The 22407-nt window shown below is 38.1% G+C and overlaps 1 protein-coding gene across 1 annotated transcript in view; it reads right to left on the bottom strand.

Moving 5' to 3' along the window:
* The window catches only part of LOC129256967 (DDB1- and CUL4-associated factor 1-like), a 49874-nt gene extending 40013 nt beyond the window's left edge, over positions 1-9861 (bottom strand). Inside the window, exons 1-2 of the mRNA XM_054895197.2 lie at positions 9800-9861; positions 642-693 (exon numbers count right to left, since the gene is read on the bottom strand). The gene's annotated coding sequence lies outside the window, so the exon portion shown is untranslated. The remainder of the gene's footprint in view (positions 1-641; positions 694-9799) is intronic.
* Between the last annotated feature and the right edge of the window lie 12546 nt (positions 9862-22407).

The following is a 22407-nucleotide window of genomic DNA, read 5'->3' as shown; positions in this document are numbered from 1 at the left end:
GTCCAAAAAACCCAAATTTATCGATAAAATTTCATTCAACCGTAAAATAATGCTAATAATGTGAAAGGTGAGGATGTATTCATGTTAAATGTGTTTGTCAAAATATTTTGTGTACCTGTATAGATCTGATTAGAGCGGATTCTACTGCGTTGTAGGTACAGTGGCAGATACAAATTTTGACCAGCGCGAGTGATGTTATATTGCTACTGAATGGGTAAACGGAATTGTCCATTTTCCGTGTACACAAAGTCTATGGGGAAACGGAATTTCCGTTTTCTGACATGCTGAAACGGAATTTAAGATTTTCTGAAACGGAAAAGGCAATTTTTTTAAACAGAAAATCACTGTCCCTACTAATGGTATCAAGACCCAGGCTCCATGGGGAGTAAGCCTACGTATAGTAGACTGATTTTTACTCTCCAGGCACTCACACATGCATGCAAGGTTAGCTATAATAACCTCGCACATCGCATGTGACTTGACTGTGGATTTTGACGTTTTCATTCATCACACGAATGTGAGGGAATAAAACACGCCAAAACCTTCTACATTTATTCACTACATAAATTTGAATCTTATTTAATAACTTAATTTTAAAAATATAGTCAAAATTATTTATAAAAATGATTTTTAACGCTTACCTTCAAATCTCGGCCAAGATACTCCGTCCGATCCGTCCAAAGATCCTTGATACTGCGATTGAAATTACGCAAACAATAATCGAAAAGCGAATTTTTCCTATCAAACAGTCTCGATTCAAGTCGTCGGCGCATACATGTAATAGGAAATTGTAACAAAAAAATCAACAGGTTGCATCTCATGTATATACTTAGAGGTGAAGTACGCCATCTTTTGACAAGATGATGATGAAAGTGGACTGAACGAGCAAGAAAATAATGCTGAGCGCCTAGAATGCAGCCAGCAGTACAAGCTTCAGAACCCTAAGGTCTCACGCGCGTAAAACATTCCCCATAGACTTGTGTGTTAAAATGGCACTTAAGAAAAATTCATAAAAATTAAATGTGAAATTAGAGGGTCGAATGTTTACTACCTTTGGATAGGATATATATCTGACATTCCATATCAGACCAGAGAAGGGTATCGTAGCCAGCTCATTTTAAAAATAAATCGCCATTTATGAAGATAACTATGATGGGATCAAATTCATCAACTGAAACAGTAAAATAGCCCCAATTCTTCCGCCAGTCAAAAAATAGTTCCAAATCATTGATATAGCTTCCCAATTTGGGCAAAGGAAGTTCAGTAGTTACCATTTCTAGAATTAGTGTTAGATTTTGAATCATAATCATACACTTTTGTCAATCAGCAATATCAAATTTTAAAAATTCGAATGGGTTGGGTCGAACGAATATCTTTAGCCCTCCTGATATAATTAGGCTCATGGCACCTATATTATATGACCTATGAATTTTATTTTTTTTAATAGCTACTTTGCTATTCTTTTATATCTGTACACTCACACTAGCACAAAGAAATGCATTGAAAATGCCTATTTTCTATGCAATGACCCATTTTAATGTGTTACTCATACATGTTATATTCACTATATGGATGTCTACATATCCTACCTGCATATAGCCCAATGAGTGAATGCAATGACAATATACATAGGCCCCTATTCTCCTTGTAATATAAAGGTGTATGTAAATTTTGTGTAGATATCAGAATACCAGAACTGCCCCAAACATAATTACCAGATATACATGAGATTGAATGTGGAAACTATAAAAGAATGAGAACATATTACTTTAGTACATTTGCACTTGACCTATTATATCAAAATCTTCCTATAGGGCTATTGCCTATCAGATGTAAGAAGGAAGAGATACATAAATAGATAGAAAGAGAGAGAGAGAGAGAAAGAAAGAAAGATAATTTTATAGATGGCATGGCTTATAAAGAGGGGGGGGGGGCTAGACTAAGATTGGATTACACAGCCACCCCCCCCCCTCCCTCCTTAGTTGAGCACTATTAGATACCTTACCTTACTCTGTGCCTTTTTCTAAACACCTTCTTGAAGGTACCACTCTAGTTCTCTTCAGTAAAGTTCACAAAGTTCTATTTCCTTTCTACCCCATTCCAAGAACAATTTTAACATGAGCAATTTGTAAAGGTCTTTCTAACATTAAGTAGGTGATCATACACTAGCACAAACCAATGATGAATCAAAACATAAAGAGGCCTAGACTCTCATTGACCAGTCTATATGCATTCCTAGGCTTACATACACTAACTTTACCTAATATATAGCCTTGCTAAGCCATTAAATCCATTTTTTGCACCACTTGATGACTAAACATATTGATATCAGTTAGAAATTGTTTGCTACTGAGGAGTTTGGGCAGGTATTCCATCCACTATAGGGAACTCGCCTGTATTACCTATAGGTCTCACGCGCGTAAAACATTCCCCATAGACTTGTGTGTTAAAATGGCACTTAAGAAAAATTCATAAAAATTAAATGTGAAATTAGAGGGTCGAATGTTTACTACCTTTGGATAGGATATATATCTGACATTCCATATCAGACCAGAGAAGGGTATCGTAGCCAGCTCATTTTAAAAATAAATCGCCATTTATGAAGATAACTATGATGGGATCAAATTCATCAACTGAAACAGTAAAATAGCCCCAATTCTTCCGCCAGTCAAAAAATAGTTCCAAATCATTGATATAGCTTCCCAATTTGGGCAAAGGAAGTTCAGTAGTTACCATTTCTAGAATCAGTGTTAGATTTTGAATCATAATCATACACTTTTGTCAATCAGCAATATCAAATTTTAAAAATTCGAATGGGTTGGGTCGAACGAATATCTTTAGCCCTCCTGATATAATTAGGCTCATGGCACCCTAAATAAACCGGCTTATAAATAATATTGCGAGCCCTCTTTAGGCCAAAATTGATTTTGTCGCTGATCGAAGGGCATCTATGTGAAGATCAAGAAAAATTCCTTTTTTTTAAACAGCAAAGAGAAGTCACCAAAGGATCCATAAGATATGGTTTGGTAATAGCACAATGTGAAATTCTAGCTTTTAATGTAATAATCTTTTATTTGGGCAAAAGCCCATGAAAGATTTGCATGTGTCGCGTGCATCATGTGCATTTGATATTCCTTCGCACGCGAGATAAAATGAACCCATTGGTGCTCTCACGACTCCAGGGGCCCGTTTCTCAACACCTAGATAAGTTAGTCATATCTTTATCCACCAACCACAGAGATAGTTCCAATCTTACTTATTACTAAACCTGTTTCTTAAAGGCTTCCTAACTAGAATACCTTGATATCGATACTATCGGTAAAAAGAGCTAACGAGACGTAGCCTTAGTCACAAAATAGCATATTTTTCAAAAAGAAAAACTATGACAATAAATCATTTCATGACTAGAAAATCACATGTGGACGTTGAGATGGGTACCCCCGGGACATAGAAATTTAATAGTTTATGAAAGTAAACCATAACGGTTTTCTTTGTAAAATGATAATTATACACCCTTCTACGATTCCAAACATCATCAAAATATAGTTTAACAAAAACAAAAACAAATCTTTGAAACTGAAACATACGATTTGACAAATTCTATGCATAAAAATTAGAGATAGAATTTATCAAAATGTTAATAGGGGTCTGAAAACGACAAATACGAGTCCAGTTATGGATGGCCTGATGTGGTAGAATCTTTATCGATTAAATCATTTTACTATTTCAAACTGAATGGTATTGTGGCGTTTTACCAACAGTTTTTATAGTTTCTTTTTATTAGAATTATCATTGAATGCATTATCCCACTTGTTTTGTGATGTAATTTCAACCTCTATGATTGATTACGTAAGATTATTATTTTCAAATATCTAGCCATTCTAGGCACTTTTGCTTGTCATAGCCTACCCACGTGATGCCACTACGTCATAAAGAAAGAAGTTATGACAGGTTCGGAGGTGTCATAAATATTTAGTGAGGTTGTTGTACCCGATCTTGGTAAAGAGGGCTTTGTGAAACGGTTAGCAGACAAGTAGCTCACTATCTCCGATTTAGTCAAGAAGCTAGACTTATGACGGTGTTGAGAAACAGGCCCCAGGAGACTCCAGGCTAGGTGCAATATACTAACCTTGCAATACATGTGAGTTGGCCGTGGGCTAGGTGCACAGACAGATACAATTACAAATTCTGAAAGTGGCATTTCACCGAATCGAACCCTACTAGTACTAACACTCACTCCTAGTACCAATGAGGTCCAAACATTAACATGTATGGACCTCATAGGCGACATTACCCAAATTATGGGTTGGACAATGCTGTTCTGATTTCCAACCCAAGACTTTGGTAAATGTACACCTTAATACAAGTTAGAGTTATCCGATATACCTTTCATTCGGTCAAAAAACATTTATTTAGTTGTAAAAATAGTTGAAATTAAAATAGATTATTGTTAAACTTACATTTCAGGCCCTTTTTGTTGAATTTCGGTGAGCGTTCCACACAGCTGCGACGAGTGATCAACTGGTCAGCTGATCGGTCAGGTGATCGGTTGGTTATCTTTTTGTCAGACGTTCATAATTTATGTTAAGCGTATCAATCTTCAGTATCTTGATTTCAAAGCATCAGTATTGCAGAGAAAAGTCATTATTGATTGGAATCAGTGGCAGATCGGGGGGGGGGGGGGAGGAGTTGGGGGTGAGCATTTCTGCCCGTTCCCCTTTTGAGATTTATAGTAAACATTTTGGAATTAAATATGTTGTTAATACTAGTTATGTGCTCCCCCCCCCCCCCCTCTCTTATGAGAATCACAGCATTATTTGTAATGGGGATATTTCGTTCATATTCTTTTCTCTTTTTTGCCTTTTTTTTTGCTTGTCAAATTTTACTGGGAACAAATTAACAATACGACTTTCTATACATCACTTTTAGGGACAAACTTTTTATGGGGGTGGGGGCTTGCCAAATATAATGGTGGAAAAAATGACCTTCTTTTTTAGTGACAACTTTAAAAAAAAATTGTCAAATTTTACGCGAGACAAAATGACCTTCGATCACTATTAGTTAAAAAGCATTTTCCTTTTTTTGGGGGGGGGGGGCTTGCCAAATTTTACGTGGGACAAAATGACCTTCATTTTTAGCCCAGCTAAAGCTCGGGTAATAATAGCAGGGCCCGCTGGGAGAACAGTTTTCGGAACTGAAGTGGTTACTCTGGGTAAATATACCTCTATTTGTTATTATTATTATTATTTTTCAGTGACAACCTTTTTTTATTTGCCAATTTTTATGTGAGACAAAATGACCTGCGATCCTTATAATAGTTAGAAACTTTTTTAAAAAAATTTGGGGGGGCTTGCCAAATTTTACGCGGGACAAAATGAAATTCATTTTTTTAGTGACAACCTTTTTTTCATTTGTCAAATTTTACGCGAGACAAAATTACCTTCGATCATTACTATAGTTAAAACCTTTTTTTTGGGGGGGGGGCCCGGGGGGGGGGGGGTGCCAAATATCACGTGGACAAAATGACTTTCCCTTTTCTTATTTTATTTTTTTGTGGGGGGGGGGACTGGCCGAATATTACACGGACAAAATGACTTTCATTTTGAGTGACCATTTTTTTTTACTTGTCAAACTTTACGCGAGACAAAATGACTGGGTTTTTTTTGTAAGAACCTTTTTTGGGAATTGTCAAATTTTACTTGAGAAAATTCACCCCGAGCCCCCCCCCCCTACTTTGGAAAATCTTGGATGCGCCTCTAGTTTGAATCATAATGAAAATTAAGATCATGCGTATATATAGCTTAGGCCTACATCCACGGCAGAGGCGTAAGCCGCCGGGGGCATGCAGGCTGGCCCTTGATCCCCAGTGGATTTCACCGGAAAAAAACCGGGATAAGAGTAAAGGAATGAAAGAAGGAAAAGAAAGAAAGACAGACAGACAGACAGAAAGAAAGAAAGAAAGAAATAGAGAGAAAAAGGGAAAGGGAAGAGAAATAAAAGGCCATAAAAAAGCAAAAGGAAAGAAAAATGCATGCAAGAATTTTATGTCAAAATCTATGATCGCAAAATTGATATTTGTAATAAAAGTGACAAAAGCTTTGCTCGCTCGCCTCTTTATCTGGTAGGCGCGTAGCTAGGGGCGGTGCCCCCCGAAAAGGTCCATCCCCCCAAAAAAAAAAGGAGAGAAAAGATAAAAGAAAAAGCGAGATGAGACAAGGGGGGTGTATAACTTAGTTTATAATCATGTGCTTTTCCTTTTTTTTTGGGGGGGGGGGGGGGGTCAAAACAATTAACCTTAACGAACTGTTTTTCTATAATTAGGTCTAATTGCTAAATATCCAGGGGTATCGAGACCCACCTGCTGATATTGCACTGGGGGTACACGATGGAAGGGTTAGGCCCAGTGATGGCCCCCGAATGTTCTCCAACCAAGATAAAAAAGAAATGAAGGGAATTAATGAAAAGAAAAGGAAAAGTGTAAGGTTAGATATCTATCTCAAATTTAGATTTGCACGAAAAGGTTTTTTCTCGCTTGCTTCAATCGCTTGGAACATATAAAGCAACTTTATTCCCACGCGCCATGTAGGCCTACATTGGCCCTCTTTCTTTCTTTTACTCATCACGCTCATCACGCTATACTGCCACACAGGGGTTTGCCCTAATGATCGTGGACAATCATAAAAGATATCATTTTCATACCATGTGACTGGGAAATTTTTGGCTCCACCCCCCCCCCCCTCTCGATCCCTGCTTTCGATTTTGACTTGATAGGGGCCTATACCTGATGTAATTTGCTTCAATATAAAATCATAACGAAAAGAACGCCTTGAATACAGGCCAAACAGCCTAACGACATTGCTGTGTCACGTGACAACTAGTATTACACGAGGATGTACACAACCCTATGGCGACAAGGTTAGTCGCAAAAGTTGAGCAAGTTCTGGACAAAAAGGCTTCAGTACCCCAAGAATAGACCAGGCGAGTACTATTTTATTTATTTATACATTATTTTCCATAAGTAGTATCGAGGGTCTAATTTAAAAATAGATTTCGTCATGGAGCTCCATGGTAATATCTAGTAATTTAAGTCCAACTTTTGATTCGCGTGCACTCACTTTTTTAACACAGGAATTGATAGGCATGGTGCCTAGAGACTGCTAACAGTAACACTAGGAAAATGTTCTATGATCTATAATATGAAATTAATATTCAACATTTTTACCACAGAAATACATATGATTTTTATTTGATTCAATGACTGTATTTTTGTTTTGGTCAAATTATGCTTAAGTGTCCAATATTTGGGTACTTTACTCTATTGTGTCAGTGAGTGGTGAACTTGTCTTGAGCTAACCCAGGAAGCTCCCGCCCGCGCAGCGGGCGGGAGCCCAGGAGCTTACCGTGTATTTGACCATAGTCACCGGACTAGGGTGATTTAATTATGGTCTAAATATTTCTCCAAATGAATTGTGAAAACAGAAAGTATACAATTACCACGATTATATGGATGAAGGTCTAACGAGTGGCAGTTTCCTGACATCTGGGCACAGACTGGATCTGGAACCTCAAAAAAAAAAAAAAGTTCTCTCCTCTACCCCAGTCTCGATCGGCCATTTTGTTACGATTTTTAACAAAAATGGCTGATCGAGACGGGGGTAGAACTAGAAGGAGAGAACTTTTCGGTTTTTTGAGGTTCCAGTTTGTGCCCAGATGTCAGGAAACTGCCACTCGTTAGACCTTCATCCATATAATCGTGGTTATTGTATACTTTCTGTTTTCACAATTCATTTGGAGAAATATTTAGACCATAAATCACCCTAGTCCGGTGACTAAGGTCAAATACACGGTAAGCTCCTGGGCTCCCGCCCGCGCAGCGGGCGGGAGGCGAAATTATTTTTCCCACCGAGTTCTGGACCGACATATGAATATTCATGACTTGCGTCTTCGGATTGAGAGTACGCATGCGCGTGGACTTGGCCTCGACCAGTGCCGATCGTAAGCATTCACGTTGCTCAGAATGAATTAGCATCGTCAAATTACTCTTATAGGCTTAGATCTATATATATATATATATATATATCCAATTCTTAAACACTTAATAAACTAGCTGCCATTAATGGCAAGACATGTGCTAGGGTAGGGCTAGCTTAGGCTAGCGCATTAACTTTACCTCAAATCTGGACCTGTCTAATGCCTAATACTAATAGGAATAGCCGACTAATGCCATGGTTAACTTCGAACTGGTTAATTCCGAACTTCACGTTTAATTAGGTTTAGACAAATATTAGCTTATTTGCCATGGTTTAATATGTCTAGTCCGTATACAAAACCAGTCCTAGATCTAAAAAAAAAATATCTTATATAGTTCTAGTCTAGTCTCTATATCTAGACTCTGATCTACGCTGTATCAGCATGGAACCAGTAGTGTACCAAGGGTGGGGGGAAGACTGTCCCTCTGACGAGTCACAACTGATTCAGGGGACGTGCCCCCTTTGAGAAGCCATATTAATAAATTGTAATGTAAAAATGCAATGAAAAAGACGTATGTCCCCTTTTTTTAACGTGAAGATCTTTTTTTTTTTTTTTTTGCTTGTCAATTTTTTTTTCAGCTAAGAAATCCATAATTTGGGGTGAATACCCTTTTTTTTTTTGGGGGGGGGCTTGTCACATTTTTTCGCGGACGAAATACCCTCTAAAAAAATTGCCCCCCTTTTGGAAAATCCTAGGTACACCAGTGCGTGCATGGAACGTATTCTAACGTCAGGCACAAATTAACGTCAGTGATCTTGATCCCCGTCTTCACCCAAAATTAAGGATTTCGTAGCTGAAAAAAATTTGACAAGAAAAAAAAAAGATTTTCACGTTCAAAAGAGGGGACATACGTCTTTTTTCGTTGCATTTTGACATTACAAATTATTAATTTGGCTTCTCAATGGGGGGGGGGCATGTCCCCTGGATCAGTTGTGACTCGTCAGGGGGGCAGTCTGCCCCCCCCCCCCTTTGGTACACTAGTGGTTCCATGCTGATAGCGCGTAGATCAGAGTCTAGATCTAGAGACTAGACTAGAACTAAGATATTTATTTTAGATCTAGGACTGGTTCTGTATACGGACTAGACATATTAAACCATGGCAAATAAGCTAATATTGATCCAAACCTAATCAAACGTAAAGTTCGGAATTAACAAGTTCGAAGTTAACCATGGCATTAGTCGGCTATTCCTATTAGTATTACTATTAGGCATTAGACAGGTCCAGATTTGAGGTAAAGTTAATGCGCTAGCCTAAGCTAGCCCTACCCTAGCACATATGTCTTGCCATTAATGGCAGCTAGTTTATTAAGTGTTTAAGAATTGGATATATATATATATATATATATATATATAGATCTAAGCCTATAAGAGTAATTTGACGATGCCAACTCATTCTGAGCAACGTGAATGCTTACGATCGGCACTGGTCGAGGCCAAGTCCACGCGCATGCGTACTCTCAATCCGAAGACGCAAGTCATGAATATTCATATGTCGGTCCAGAACTCGGTGGGAAAAATAATTTCGCGGGCGGGAGCCCCCTGGGTTAGTCTTGAGCTTGCACTTTGCAGTTGCACACCAAGCAAAAATAACACAACACGGATACAAATAGCTGGGATCACACCGTACCATCCGCATCACTCCCAAGCTGCAAGTCCCATGAAATAACTTGAAAAACACGCAAAAAATACAACAATACATATCAATAATTACTAACTATATTTCTCATAGAATGAAAACCTATCGAAAATGAAAGAAATTATACAATACCGAATCCAGAATATTATGTTTTTTCGGTAAAGTTTCAGCCAGGTCGAAGTACTAGTCTCACATACGGTAACGCGCACGTGTAATAGTGATGTTGGACTTAAACTTGCAGTTAGTTGCGTATTGTTGAAATATCGAAATCGAAGCTTATACGGCCGGTGTATACTGTCGAAATTGATTGATCAATCTGTCAACTGCTATAACCAAAACCCCTAAAACGCACGGCACAAACCCTGGGGCGCAAACACAATAAAAAGTGGGTTTACCGGGATGGTGAGTCAAGCAAGTTTCTCAATCTTCAATCTACTTTGTTGAAAAAACAACACAACAAATTAAGAGCCCCCAAAGAGCACTAATCTGCAAGGGGAAAAAATGAAAAGTAAATCGTCTTGAAGAGCAAATATTTTCCCAGTCATAATCAAAGGCGTAAATGAGCCAAAAAATTTGAAGGGGCTAGATGTATCGCATATTTTTTTTAATTGAGAGAGAGCGAAGAGCGAGTGGGTAAAATGTTATGTTTATCAAAAATCAAATTTCAATTTGTGATAGATTTTGACAGTAATTACGTTATTCAGAATATATGATATCATATTTCACCTTCATTCTTTCCTTTTCTTTCTGAGCTTCCCTTTTTCTTTTGCTGTCATTACTTTTTTGGGGCGCCCCCCCCCCCCCCCCCCCATCTGTATATGCCACTGGTGAACAGGATTTTGTTGTGGTCGTTGGTGCGAAGCTAGCTCTATGCAAGAGTGTAAAGCGACAAATGAGGGGGCACAGCAAGGGGCATGTGGCAAGTTTCTTAAAAGTTCCTTTTCGTTGCAATCTTAATTAAGTATTTTGACATGATATACCAATGAAAACATTACATCTTCCACTTTTCCGGTCCTTAATTCCTTCTTTTCTTTTTTGTTCTTGGTCGTAGAATCTTTTGGGGCCACAATTAGGCCACAAGCCCCTAAAGCCTTTTATTAATTTGTACATCAGTGCTATGTGGGTGGGGCTTGCCGGGCGGATGCACGGAGCCCCAAAAACCTTACCAAATTCAGCCATTTTAATCGTGAAAGATGGCCACTTTCAATCGGATCAGGGATTTGTTTTGCAAACCACATTACTTCATCGTAGTGGCATTATAAACCAAACCTTTTGAGGGGGTACATTATTGGGTATAATGTGGGAAAAATTAAAAAATATCCTGAGCGAGCGAAGCGAGTAAGGATATTTATGGCCTTATGAAATAAAAATCTAATTATTTAATTGGAAGTGCGTGTCTATCCCTCGGCTAGGGACATCGGCAATGCTCGGGCGGTACCTCCGGAACCTCTCAAAGTTCAGTAATTTTTTGTCCTGATTAATTGCGACCGTTATTGCATGAAAATATCAAGCTATTTTTTGCACATAATACGCCATCTGATTCTTTCTTCCCGTTCTTTATTTTTCATCCTCGGCAACCCGGTCGTGTTCTTAATTTTTTTTTTTTTTTTTTCGATTCAGATTTTATGTCAGCATTTTCACTCAATCCATTCTACCCAATATCCCGTTTCTTTTGCCCCCCCCCCCTAGGCCCTCCATAAATTCCCGTTCCATTTTGCCATCTCTTAAAGGGATGGTCCGGGCTGAAATATTTATATTTAAAAATAGAGTAAAATTCACAAAGCGAAGTGGTGAAAATTTCATCAAAATCGGCGGGATAACAAATAACAAAGTTATTGAATTTTAAAGTTTATCAATATTTTGTGAAAACAGTTATATGCACATCGTCATGAATATTCATTAGGTGGGCTAATGATGTCACATCCCCACTTTCCTTTTTCTTATGTTATTACATGATATCATAAATGTTTCATTTTTTCGTGCATGTGTAAATGATGTGTCTCCATTATGATGAAATAAGTTGCGGCAGTACATAACTAAACACTTTAATCAGTTGTCAATCCAATTGTTCTAGTTCGTGGTAGAAAATTTTTGAATAAACCTAATTTCATATAATAAAATACAAAAGAACAAGTGGGGACAGGGGCGTCGATCAATTTTTCAGATTGGGGGGGGGGGCAAAATCATGAACCAACGTTCCAAAGGCGCTCGATCACACAAAACAAACAGACTCACCCACACACTCACACATAGGCATATATATATATATATAGTGTGTGTGATGATAAGTTTACTTCTACCAATCGCTGTTGAGTTGTGAATATTAAACATAATGAGATGAGGCGAGGCCAACTCAACAGATGACGCAGGACACCATTATTTGCTTTAGCTTTCGTCTTTTAATTGAGACTTCATCAGAAGCGTCTGAAAAATATAAGGAGATACAACATCCAAGTTTGTTTTGCACATCAATGAATTATCACCAAGTTGAATATATTCCATAATGACACATTAATGAATGAACAGATAAATAAATTAATGAATAATAAATAATTAATTCAATTAAAATAATAATGATATAAATGAAGAAGACATACCTGTAATTACAGACTATTGTGATAGTTAAGTATGACCGTATCCTATCTCGTTCTTTAGGAAAGTGGCAAAAATTGCACAATGAAAACAATGGTTGCTATAGTATGAAGAGAATGTTATTCAGATGACATTTACAGTCACCTGTTAGTGAATTCATTATCTAAGCGATGAATGTCCATCTCTTCATATGTCCATGATGAGAGGAAGCGTTTTGCGCCCAAGCATATGCTAGATATTGGTCACTCATTGTATAAATTGGCACTTTAAACCTGTATGTGTAATGCAGAGTACAATTTTGTATTCGTGCGAGGGAGCATTGCGACCGAGCCTTTTCCCCCACCTACCATTGCACAGCCGTAGATGAGTTACCTGCATGCCATATCCACTGGCGTAAATCCGTGAGGTGAACCTATAATTAAATTGTTCAGGGGAAGGGGGTGATCTATTGTTCACCCCCCCCCCCCCCCCACTTGAATAGCATGACGTCACAGACTTACGCCAGTGCCATACCCCTTAATATGGATATTCCCATTACTTGTATGCGAGTGAGCGTAGCGACAAAACAAGGCCTTTTGCAAATTTCAATGGTAAATCTAGTAAATAATATTAGCATTACGCTGCATACACTTGATGAAAGAGATGTTGTTGTGTTATAAAAATCTTTCTTGTGGTAAATGATATTCATCATGAAATGTTCACCAGTCGTTCTTAAAGTTGAATTAAGAAGACGATTCCAAATATTGAGATATTTACATTAATAGCAACCTTACAACCCCCCAAACACTAAGAGGTGATTCGACCCCCCATTTTCTTTTTTCAAAATAGTGAATTTGAACGATTTATCCCTACCCATTTTCCCTGAGTTCGCTCCTGCAATGCCTACCGAGACGGGTGTTCTTTGACTGTGACGTCACCGGGGGGTATTCGGTCCCGGTGTAGTAAACAAGGCAGTGCCGCTTTGTGTACTATGCACGTACGCCTTCATATGGAATAACTGCAGTTGAAGTTGTATCTGCGAGCCATAGAACTTGCAAAGAGGAAATGATTAAAATATTTGTGGCCGTACTATTATTCCAAATTTGTTGGGGAGGGAAGATGAGTGGATTGGCGCTGATTAGAGATTGGGAGACATGTGCCCTCTATGTTAGCTTTGGGAAAAAGCACTTCCAAACAACAAGGTCCAATCTGGACTAACCGGCCGCCCGCTCCGGCGCAGCTAGCTGTCGAGCTAGCTACCGTACCGCATACCTTTCTTGTTTTCTTCAACCATAGATATGTACGTATACTAATTACTATAATATCCCTCTGTCTTCAACTCACTTGCGAATTGCGTTTGTATGTGTGACGGTGACCCCTAGCGTAATTAAATATAGAAAACAACTCAGAAGGCCGAGAAAGAATAATACGTTTGGTTCAAGATTGTTCTGTGGAACTGAGCTATGAGTGGAAATGATCCAGAGGATATAAAAGTGGAGTCAAAGACAAAAGAAAAGAAGAAAAAACGCCAGGGGATCGCTGCACGGCCATGAACTAAGTCGACATACCAGACCATAACAGTACACCAGCTTCCCTGAGTACACTCAATGCCTGGGTGTTGTGTGTACTAGTATTCTGCAATCAGCGCGCGCTGAGCGAGAGCTGAGCTAGCCGCCGGAATTACTTTCCAGCTATTCACTTGATTGAACATCGTGATAAAATAAATGAGAAATAGTGAAAATATCATTCAATAACTCACTGTTTGCTATCTTACATCATGATTGAAGAGTTCATGATGGTTATTCATACTGTTTTTTATACAGGGAAAGTAAAGATTTGTACATATCAGTCCTATTTGTTTGATTTGAGTTGCTTTGAAAAAAAATTGTAAAATATCTTTCTCTCTCTGCATAGCATTTCTGTATGACATTCAGGCACCTCTTATACTAAATTCACCCGGTGACGTCACACTCCGAGTGGCTTTTCTGTACACTCGTCTCTCGGGCTCTGACAGGTGGCTAATTTCATAGACTTTCAAAGCAAAATATCGAGAAGGCAGAGGATTTTTGTGACATGCTATCTGTTTGAACAACTTATATATACTATATATTGTGTGTAGAACCTATATTTATGGAAACTCACCCCCTTCTTAATTCAACTTTAAAGGTAAAGTCCACCCCAGAAAATGTTTTATCTTAATAAATAGAGAAAAATCCAACTAGCAGAACACAGAAAATTTAATCGAAATTGAATGTAAAATAAGAAAGTTATGACATTTTAAAGTTTCGCTTATTTTCACAATATAGTGATATGCACAATTCAGTGACATGCAAATGAGACTGTCGATGATGTCCCTCACTCACTATGTATTTTGTTTTTTATTGTTTGAATAATACAATATTTCATTTTTTTTTTACATATTCGACAATAAGGACCAGCTTGACTGAACCATATATAGCATATTCAACAATGCTAATTCCACATGTTCAGGAAGGATTTAATTGTTGTTCCACTTGACAATGAGAAAATTAGAATATTTCATATAACAAAAGAAATAGTGAGTGGATGACGTCATCAGTCTCCTCATTTGCATACCGACCAGAATGTGCATATAACTGCTTTGTGAAATTAAGCGAAACTTTGAAATGTCATAACCTTTTTAGTTTACATCCCATTTTGATGAAATTTTCAGTGTTGTACTTGTTACATTTTTCTCTTTTTTAAATTCAAATAAACTTCTTGTTGGGGTGGACTTGTCCTTTAAAGTCGCTCGACTTACGAACAGCTTTATGAAACACCACCAGAGTATTGATCGTTCCCCCTCCATCCCTCTGTCCCTTCCTCTCTATCCCCCTCCCTCCCCCTCTCTCTCTCTCCCTCTCTCACCCCTCTCATTATCTCTCCCTCATTTTTTTTTTATTCAGAAAAAAGTAAATAACGCTCCACCCGTATAGTGGCTCCGCAATTCGGACTTTTCGCATTTTCTATACGGAGACACTCTCTTAACGCATCAATTCCTTTGAAAGTGCAAGTCAAATCACCATGGAGAGCTGAGAGGCTTTTGTCGAAAAATAGTGGACCGGGACAGCATCGGAATCTCTTGACTCTGGTCTCTGGACAACGCCACACTCCCGACATAATTATTTCCAACTGTTTGCCCGGTGCAAATCTTTGGATGACGGCATGCTGTCCCAGTCCACCAACTTTCGACAAAAGCCTCTCAACTCTTCATTGTGATTTTAATTGTATTTTTCAAAGGAATTATCGATGCGTTGTGAGTGTCTCCGTAGTAAATGCGAAAACTCTATAGTGCAATGCGAGGCTCGTCGGAACAAATGTAAAGGGGTATAGGCCCCGGGGGGGCACTCAGTATATAATACATAGTGGGTATGTGCCGCGGAGGGGACCCCCATTTTTACACTCAAATTTCCGTTCCAAGGCATAGCATTTTTGCCTTTTTTGAGAAAAAGAACAAAGAATGCCGCTCCAAGGCATAGCATTTCCTTCTTATCGAGAAAAAAGAAGAAAGAAATCCGTTCCAAAGCTTCGCATATTTTTCGTTACGCCGTTCCGGTCGCATTGATCTGCTACAAGGAGCTGCAATTTTGGTGAAAAGCGGCCGTATAGCGCTTTTCGACCATCGCCTAAGCGCGAGCGCACCCGGCGGAGGCCGCGCTAGCTGCGTCATGCATGATTGCCCGTTCCATAGGGATGCATACGCACTCACAGAGATACGGAGATCCGTTCCGAGGACCCCCGTTTTCACACACATTTGTAGTTCCGAAGCCCGTTCCGAGGACCCTCCTTTTTACAATAAGCCCGCTCCAAGGCCCCCGTTTTTTGCCTCGCCCGCGGCTCACCCCTACCACTTTTTTGGTCGAGTGCCCCCCCCGGGGTATAGGCCTACACTCCAAGTTGAAAATGATATGATTATTTTGAACAATGCAGATAAAGAAAAATCAGACAAACAAAACACTGAAAATTTGATTAAAATCGGAAAAGGGATAACAATGGCGGAGTACAGCAAGTCTGCATATGCCGACTTAACCCAAGACAAGACGTAGTAGCATTTGATTTGCATTATTCCGGTGAAACATGTCTTCATGAATAAATGAGCAAACTGATGATGTCATATCCCCACTTGTACATGAAATTAGGTTTATTAATTTTTTTGTCCTTCAAGCACCAAAAATTGGAATGACAACTGATTTACCGCCCTTTCACACGATAAAAAAAAAATCGTTATTTGAATGATTCCAGTGAAAATAAGGCTAATGACGAATAAAAATTTCAGAACAAGATTAGAAGATCACGAACGCCATAATCACAATCCGGGTCACAATCCCGAATTTGATTTCTACTCTGGAGATGCATGAATTGCAGTTAAGTTGGGGGCGAAAGACTGACCTCCAAAACATCTTTTGGGAGCGGGGCTTACGAGACCTTCCAAGCTCTTCCGTAGATAATACAATTGTCATGCACTCATCATAGTTTGTCTTTGCGATGCAGGGGCCCGTTTCTCAACACCGTCATAAGTCTAACTTCTTGACTAAATCGGAGATAGTGAGCTACTTGTCCGCTAACCGTTTCACGAAGCCCTCTTTACCAAGAGGCATGACCTTGTTTTTTCATATATACAATATTTTTTGATGGTTTCTTGTCAATTCGAGGGTGCTGATTCCGAATCTGAATGATGCCACTCGTGTAACCTTGAGCATTTTCCGCAAATTGGCAAAATCCAATATGGCCGCCAAAATATGCAAATTATCCATGAAAATCCTAAAACTGTCCACACATTGGCTATGAAATGCATGAAATTGTGTGGCAGGAGCGAAATACTCTCTGAAAAAATAACTTTTAACAAAATATTTATTTTCCTGATATTCAACATGGCCGCCAAAGGCCCTTGTATACTCTATTATGTACAATATGAATAGGGAAAACTAATTTTCACCAAAGTTAGCACTAAAGTGCAAAAAATCGCGATGTATGAACGAAGTAGTATATGCAAATCATCATTACTAACAAGATATATCATTTATTATGTCATATATGGGAACATTTCTGAATTTTGATATCTAAAATAGCCGCCACTGGCCCAAACAGTATTGCGTACAATGGCAATGGGGGCCAAAAAATTCACAAGAGTGATCACTAAAATGCATAAGATTAAACGAGTGGAATACTGACTAAAAACATAATTGTTAACGAAATATATTATTAATATGCCATGTATGTGATGAATGTTTTATTTTGATATTCAAAATGGCTGCCAAAGGCCCTAAAAAGTATTATGCACGATGAGAAAGAGGAGCAAAGAAATCACAAGAGAGAGCACTAAAATGCATATATATGTGATAAATTAATGGGATACCGTCTAAAAACATATTTTCTAACAAAATACATCATTCATGTTTCAAGTTTGTGTTAAATACTGTATTTTGACTTTCAAAATGGCCGCCATATACATTAACAGTATCATGTACATTGCAAAGTGGGAAACCAATATTCACAGGAGTGAGCACCATAAATGCACGTAATAGTGATCAATGAGAAAAATATTGTCTTAAAGCATAATTTCTATTAAGATATATCATTTATTCTGCCAGTTAGGTGATTAATACTGTTATTGGAAAGTCAAAATGGCCGCTACAGGCCCTTATGGTATAATGCACAATGTGAATGGGAACAAATTATTTCAACAGAATTTGGCTTTGCTTGGCCAAATGGTGATGTATGAGTGAAATATTGTCTGAAAACATGATTTATAACAAAATATATCATATCTTATGTAATTTAGGTGATAAAAACTGTATTTCAACATTCAGAATGGCTGCCATATGCCCATTTTGTGAACATTGTTTATCTCCACTCAAATTGTATATTATACGATAAGGGCCTATGGTGGCCATTTTCAATTTAAAAATGCAGCATTTATCAACTTAATTACACATGATATGATATATCTCGGTAGAAACCATGGTTTTAGACAATATTTCACCCTTTCACAATTCACAATTATATGCAATATTTAGAGTCAAGCAAAGCCAAATTCTGTCAAAATTATATGTCCCATGTTACAATATACACAATACTTTTAGGACCTATGGCAGCCACTTTGGATTTCAAAGTACAGCATTTATTACCTCCACGACCAATATGTGATGTATTTAGTTAGAAATCATGTTTAAGACAATATTTTTACTCGTATATCACAGTTATATGCATTTTATGATTCTCACTCTTGTAAAAATTAGTTCCATTCGCATTGTACATGATAAATATAGGGCCTATAGCTGGCGGCCATTTTGAATGTCAAAATACAGTATTTTTCACATAAATGGCATATTAATGGCAATGGTGGCAATTATGTTTTTGGTCAGCATTCCACTCGTTTATCTTAATAATATGCATTTTAGTGCTCACTCTTGTCATTTTTTGGGGCCCCGGCCATTGCCATTGTACATACTCTTTGGGCCAGTGGCGGCTATTTTAGATATAAAAATACAGCAATATCCCCATATATGACATAATATATGATATATCTCGTTAGTAATGATGATTTGCATGTATTACTTCGTTCATACATCGCATTTTTTTTGCACTTTAGTGCTAATTTTTGTGAAAATTAGTTTTCCCTATTCATATTGTACATAATCGAGTAAACAATGGCCTATGGCGGCCATTTTGAATATCAGGAAATAAATATTTTGTCAAAAACATTTTTTTCAGAGAGTATTTCACTCCTGCCACACGATTTTAAGCATTTCATAGCCAATAGTGACTCCTATCACCTTCCGCGTACTCGCACTCTCCTTGCTCAAAGAACAATCGCATTTGAAGGGCCCAGGTTTTGGAACGATCTTCCCGATGATATGGTACATAGTGCCTCACTTAATATATTCAAACGTAAATTGAAAGCGATGTCTATCAATTCTTATAATTTCCCTTTGTAAACTTTTATATTCATGCAAGTAGTAATAGGGTACGTATAGCGTCATAACTAATCCCTATTGTTCTAAACAATAGAAATATGAATTATGAATATTCTATTGTTCTAAACAATAGAATATGAAATATTAATAAATTTATGAATCAATAATTATGAAATATAAAATATGGATTAATAATTATGAAATATGAATCGATAATTATGAAATATGGATTAATGATTATGAAATATGAATCGATAATTATGAAATATGGATCGATATGGATTAAAAATTAAAACAATGGGAATATGGATTAAAAGTTAAAACAATGGGAATATGGATTAAAAGTTAAAACAATGGAAATATGGTATAAACATTGGATGACGTCATAGGTTCCCGAATCATCGAAAACAAATGACGTCATCATTGTGACGTAATACCAATGACGTCACAGACTTACGAAACATCGTAAACATATGACGTCACGCAACAAACATGACGTCATCCCTCGAAAAAGTCTCAAAGATAAAGAAAAAGTAAATGACGTCATCGAGTGGCTGAAACAAAGTCGGACATGTCCAGATAGAAAGAGACTTTTAAAATAAAGAAACAAAGCCCAACATGTCTGGACAACCCCAATACTCGCACTAAATATAGAAATATAACATCATTGGAGTGGGTGGGAAGGGTATAAAATGGAGAAAAGTAAGAGGAACGATTCATATTGCGATATTTTCTCTGATATTCATCGTCATATATGTTACAAGATGACCGAAACTCCAGACGAATGGTGCCGGGATATGCAGACCACGGTAGAGAAGGTCGAACTTATGATGCTGACGGAGTACCTGATGATCGTAGAAACACAGTGGAGCCTCAAAAACCAACCGGACGACATATCGAGCTACCTTCCATCATCCGACCCACAACACATGGTACATCAGACAGTCAGCTACCTGGACCCTCAGAAGGTGGAGCAGTTTTACCCCCACGTAGCCCGGGTCCTCTGGCTGAAACCGGACCAGGTCGATTGCAGACTGTACATGGAACATCTTCAATTCATTCTGAAAGGGGAGACAGAGGAGGAATTGGAGGCCAGGAGAAAGAATATAGCCCGTCATCTGGAGGGAATCGAACCGGCAGTACAGATTGTTTACCGAGCCATGGACGTCGACAGGGGCCTTCCTCTCATAACATCCCCTTTGTTCTAATTGAAGGGATATTGTTAGAACTGAATCCCGAGATGACGGAGAGGGAGGTGTCTAAACTAGTTAACATCTGTCAAAGAATAAACCAGCATGATGACTTTCAACATCTGTCAATCACCCGTCTACGAGAGACCGATAATCTACAACTATTTGTAGACATTTTGCTCTCCGAGAGTCTGGAAAGGAAGGGCCATCCTCATCTACTACCCAGAGCTCTGGCGACGCTTTGTTACTTCGAGAAGGTGTATAACATGGCTGAAATGGCTTCAACGAAGAAAAAGGAACTCTACGCATTCTTTGTCACAGGACTCAAGATGTATGAAATACCTTGGAACGGCACGACACCCGAGTCATTGTATGGACTTTTACCTTGGTTGCTCCTTAGAACTACTCTACATTTTATATTGTACATTTGTAATATCGATGTAAATAGGCTTCTCGATTGATGTTTTGTATTATGTTTACGATTGCGTACAATTCATGCTATGAGTAATGATAATAATAATGATAACTCATAAACCAAAAATAACCGCGTCGATGTGTCGTTATTTAAACAATATAGACTTGCAATATGTTATGTGTAATTTGAGACGATATTCAAACACGACAGGGTAATATTTATAATCAGGTGTTTGTGAGAGATAAGTCATTGATAACGAAAGTTGGTGTACAGTGAACAACAAATCATGAAAAAGTTGGAGAGAGCGTTGAAAGAAATCTATTATAATCCAGAACACGGAGCAAGTTTTGGAAGCGTGAGAAAATTATGGCAGGCTGTGAGAGAAAATGGATTTCCGAATGTAGGGGTGAAAAGGGTGAAAGAATGGTTACAATATCAGGATGCATACACTTTGCATACACCAGCCAGAAAGAAATTTAAAAGAAATCGTGTGAAGGTGCGAGGAATAGATGAAATTTGGGAAGCTGATTTGATTGATTTAAACAATTTAACGAAATTTAACAAGGGATATCGTTATATCCTAACCTGTATCGATGTTTTGTCTAAATTTGCATGGGCCATACCTCTCAAAACAAAATCTTCGGATGACGTCATACACGGATTTGAACGAATTCTGAAACAGGGTCGCATTCCTATCATGCTACACACGGACAAAGGAAAGGAATTCTTAAACAAAAAGTTTCAGGATTTCTTGAAAAAACAAAATATTCAATTTTTCACTACGGAAAACAATGTAAAATGTGCCGTAGCAGAACGTTTCAACCGTACACTCATGACTAAAGTATACCGGTATTTAACTTTTAACAATTCGTATCGATACATCGAAGTATTGCAAGAAATCATGAGGGGATACAATGGGTCCATTCACTCAAGCATCGGTATGAAACCCGAGGAAGTTACAATCGAGAATCAAAAACGTGCTTTAAAAGCGTTGTTTGGAACAAAAACAAAAAAGAAAGTGAGAAGGAAAAAGAAGATGAAATATGCAGTGGGTGACCAGGTACGCATCAGTAAAAATAAACTAAGGTTTGAAAAGGGGTATGCGAGTAACTGGTCGGAAGAAATCTTCACTATCCGCAAATGCATTGGGAGGATACCACCGGTGTACAAACTGAAAGATTACAACGGAGAGGAATTATTGGGTACTTTTTACGAATACGAGCTTCAAAAGGTTCGGAAAGATAAACACGCCAAATATCTGATTGAAAAGGTATTGAAAACAAGGACTCGTAAGGGTAAAAAACAATACCTGGTACGTTGGAAGGGTTATGGCAAAGAATTCGACAGTTGGGAGAAGAGGATAGAAAAGAGATAAAGGTGTTTAACATCGTGAGAAAATGTCAAATCGTGTTTCGAACAGGGTTGTGTTTGGATGGTCTTCATCATGAGCTCCCAATTTTACGTCACTTTACCGAGCAATAGCTCTATGAATATTTATCCTGAAAACAAAACATGTCGTTACACGACGAAGCTTCATACACCTATTTCCCTCACGGAAAATTTCGAAGTAGGGCTCGCTGAGCTCCAATTCCAGAAGAGCTGGAATACAATCAACGAAGAAAATAATGT

The sequence above is a fragment of the Lytechinus pictus genome, chromosome 3 (assembly GCF_037042905.1).
Source record: "Lytechinus pictus isolate F3 Inbred chromosome 3, Lp3.0, whole genome shotgun sequence".
Classification (NCBI taxonomy): Eukaryota; Metazoa; Echinodermata; class Echinoidea; order Temnopleuroida; family Toxopneustidae; genus Lytechinus; species Lytechinus pictus.
This window is presented reverse-complemented; position numbering and strand designations above follow the sequence as displayed.